This window comes from Phalaenopsis equestris, unplaced genomic scaffold (assembly GCF_001263595.1).
Source record: "Phalaenopsis equestris unplaced genomic scaffold, ASM126359v1 Scaffold000107, whole genome shotgun sequence".
In the NCBI taxonomy this organism is placed as follows: domain Eukaryota; kingdom Viridiplantae; phylum Streptophyta; class Magnoliopsida; order Asparagales; family Orchidaceae; genus Phalaenopsis; species Phalaenopsis equestris.
This window is the reverse complement of record NW_018164549.1, coordinates 814,613-818,947: the sequence shown is the minus strand read 5'-3', so window position 1 is coordinate 818,947 and position 4,335 is coordinate 814,613.

The following is a 4,335-nucleotide window of genomic DNA, read 5'->3' as shown; positions in this document are numbered from 1 at the left end:
ATCATTTTTAGCAATTTTTATCTTTTCTAACTTTATACATACTTAGAAATTTTCTTCTACAATGGATAAAACTTACTATATAAAGACTTATGATCCATATTATATAATATGTGTCACGTGTCGTGATCTTTTTGTTGACAGCTACGTTGTAAGTCGTGAGTCCCGGGATCCAAGGTTCGAGCCCATCAGAGTGCATCTGTCTTTCAGTGTGGGATGAGTGGTTAGGCACATAATGTTGGTTGGGGGCTTGTGTCATAGCCTCCAATCATTTCTTTACATGTGTATATTAGACACATAGCGCGGGTTCTCTTCATGGGACCAAAAAACGCATGAGAAACCGATATTTTGGCCTCTGCCAAATATCGATTTCCTTTTGTTATATATATATATATTGGTGATTAACTTCTCATGTTAATTATTTCATTTGATAAAATAAGGTCTAATAATGAAATAGTACTCTCTCTCATGCTCACAAATGAATTGATGCAGATGAGATGATGATCTGTTGGTTAGACATTTTCTCCCGTACTGAAAGCTTAATGCTATGAAACAAGGCCATCACTGAAAAGAGGAATATGTTCACAAGGAAACTTCAAGACTTTAGAATGGGCCCACCATCTCTTATCCGTACTGTGCTAGCTTCTTGGTGGTTAAAAAAGGTGTTAAAACCACCGTCTATAACTATTTGAAGGCTACGTAAAGATGAACTTAATTTTAAAATTATTGAAATTTTAATTGGTAAAAATGTAAAATACTTCTCGTTTGTACACGTGGCAAACAAAGGAGGGGCCGGCCGTTCATGGGGAAGCAAGGGGGTATTGTGAGTGGGGTTTGTGGGAGGCATGTGGGAGGGGCGTCGCAGAGATTGAAGGAGCGATGGGAACGTGTCCAATGTTCATTGGTTCTTAAGTTTGGACGAATGGCAGCGCAGATGTTTGGGCTTGAGATAAGGTGGGAGAGCAGCAGTAGAGAGTCCTTTTATGTGGTCCCCATTTGAAGTTCACGCACTTTTTAGCTAAGTAGGTTCATGTGCAAGGCCAAGCTTAATTTGATCTTCAAAAGATTACGATGATCACTATAATTTGGTTTATGTAAGTGAGACCACAACTAGAAAGTTATCACCACATCTAGTCAGTAATTATGAGAAAATGTGGATTTCAACGATAGCTTCTTGAAATATTGTCAAAATACAGTTTACCCAAATAGATAAAACTGTGGTGCGGTGTTGCGCCGCCACCTCAAACGGACCCATAGTAACGTTATGTGAATTTTATCCAAATATAAAAATCTATGAAAAATTTCGATGAGATGTTAATCTCGTAATTGGACATTTACTTGATTAAAAAAAAATAATAATATCATTTATATGATTCCACAATTTGAGCTAGTACTATAGGGATGCAAATTATAACAATATCAAATAAGTTTGAGCAAAGTTCGCCCGAGTTGAAGCTGTTTGAACTTAACCTTATTTATTCAATGCATGCTCAAGCTCGGCTCAAGCATGATTTTAAGTTTTTGTGATAATATTCAAGCTCAATTTATCTACCTTCATGTTTGTTCAACCTTGGTTTGAGCTTGGCCTGAGCTTGATTCATTTTATAATTAAAAATTTTAAGAAAATCTACTTTGAAAACATAAATGAGCCTTATTGAGACAAGGCTTCTGAGCCTTATCGAGCTATGTATATCACGCGAAAATCTACCTTATCAACCACAAACCATAATGCATTTTGAATTAGATATATTCTAGAGCCAAAGATAGGGGCATCAAAGCTCTAACCCCACTAAATCCATAAACTAATGATCATTGACGATCAAAAATCACTATGAGCAACTGTTATAACCCAACCAATTGTTGATATAACAGTAAATGCTATTGTAAAAGAAGAAACTCAAACTACCAGATTGTTCATTAACTGGGTTTTCTATGGAGCTTTAATTGATCCCTTTATCGAATATTCTTTCGAGTATTGTATTGAGCTCTAATCGAGTTGAGCAACCAGTAGCTTGACAAATGATCAGTTTCAAAAATCTAACACTGAAATCTGTGTTTTCCCACTAGTCCTAGCTATGTGCGGTGGTAGTTTTCTAGTTGTGATCAGACTTTAAAAAAAAAGAAAAGAATATAATTGCCAACGTAACTTTTTAAACATCAGATTATTATTCAACAGCTTCACATATGCTTTTTAATAAGTTGCAGCTAACCAAACGGACCCTTAATATGTTAATAAATATAACTTCTCATACAATCAACTAAGATATGAACAACTAAAATGCATTTATAAAATTAAACATAAATATTTAAGTAAGGTGAATAATTTATAATGTTGAAAATACATGAGAGCATATAAAACACATGCTTTATATTACTGAGATAATTAACTAGTCTCTTCGTTAACATGAATTAATGTGTCAACGAAACTATTATTATTATTTACTAATTGTCCTAATTAATCAATTTATCTCCTATAAACCTCCCCTCCCACGTGCCAAAAGCTTGATGGTCGAAATCCGTAGACATAAACTAATCCCTTTGTGTACTATCTTAACCAAATCATTAATTAATTCCATATCTACAAGCTATAATGGATAAGGATCATTAATTAGAGAGAGAAAATCAAGAGTTGCGTACTAATCAACACTATTACTTATAATAATTCTCTTTTAGAGAGAGAGAGAGAGGGGGGCCTAGAGAGAGAATATATATAATAGAAAGAGGATGCGCATGGCTTGCGAAGGATTCCCCCTCACATGCCAAAGTCATTATTTTGCACTAAACTTTGACTAATCCCCATAAAAACCTGATTAATTAAAGTAATTAAGGAAGCAGCAAAGGATATGTAGCATCCTTATCCGGGACACCCGTTTCTCCTGTTTCCCAACCTCCAACCCTCACGGAGATTAAATTAGGGCTTAATCACGAAATAAAACAGGATTTATTACTAATTAATTATGATTTGGTTGGAAATGCAAATCTCTAATCGACTGCTTAATTAGGCTTTATTAGCTGGCCATATGATTTGACAAGTTGGCCACTTGCATGAATGTGTGGGCTTGCACGCTCATCGATGTAATTACTAAAATTTACCATGTAATTACTAAAAATTTAGTCCAAAGAATCTAAATTTTTAGGACTAATTTCAAAAAAAAATTTACCATGTAATTACTAAAATTGATTGAAAGATATCTCAGCTAATACACGTCTATATATATATATAAAGGTGAAATCGATATTTGGTCTAATGTGCACCAATTCTCTCAAAGAGTTGAAAGCCCTGATGTGCTTGCTTTTGATTCGAAGAACCCGCACAATGGGATTCAAACCCCCGACCCGAGAGACTTACGCCAGAGGCCGCACCAATGAGCCAGGTCTTTCCTACACACACACGCACACTTGGAAAATTTGCATCCATGTCATTCAATTCATATGTATTTAGATATCATAATTATTTACCTTAGCATGTTAATTTATGTATATTTTAATATATGATATTTCTATAAAAATAGCAACACAATTTCTTTAATTAAACTAATTATTTATTCATAAAAAATTTATTTCCTTACCTTATTCGGAGTAAATATTCTTTATTTTTGCACATTTTTTAATCATCTATATAAAAAAAAAGGAAAATTTACATGCATGCCGCACAATTCCTATGTATTAACATACCCACCGCCTAAAATTTAATATTTACATTTATAACACTTTGTATTATAACTTGTGCATGAAAAGATATTTAACCTTTTAAAGGTTAAGAGTGCTATGTTTAATGTAAGATTATAAATGTGAGTGTTAGGTTTATAAATGTGTAAGCTTAGTTGTTAGATATGTAAATAGATAAAATTGGGTGGTATGTATGTAAATATTCCTTAAATATCATAAAATAGTAAACCATTTTATTTTTTTTCTTTTCCTATGGGTCTGTACCCAATGTTACTAATAATGGTGTAAACGAGCCGAACACGAGCGAGCCCGGCTCGTTTATATTTCGAGCTCAAAAAGTGTGTTTGTGTTCGTCTCATTTGCTTAGCGAGCCGAACACGAGCCGTTCACGAACAAAGAGTTATTTTGACAAACCTAATCACGTAGTCATAAGATGTTAAGAGGATTGGGGCAAGATTTAAAACATCATTTGAATCTATTTTAATAATTTTTATCTATTTTCTTCATTAATGCTTTTAATTGATTATAAATCTTCGTAGCCTTGTAGTCAATTAAATTTTTAAAACATACTGCTCATCAAAGATGTATATATATAAAATTGATTAGCAGTATTTCGAGCCAAAAACGAGCCGAACATGAAAGAACAAATATTTGTTCGTGTTCGGCTCG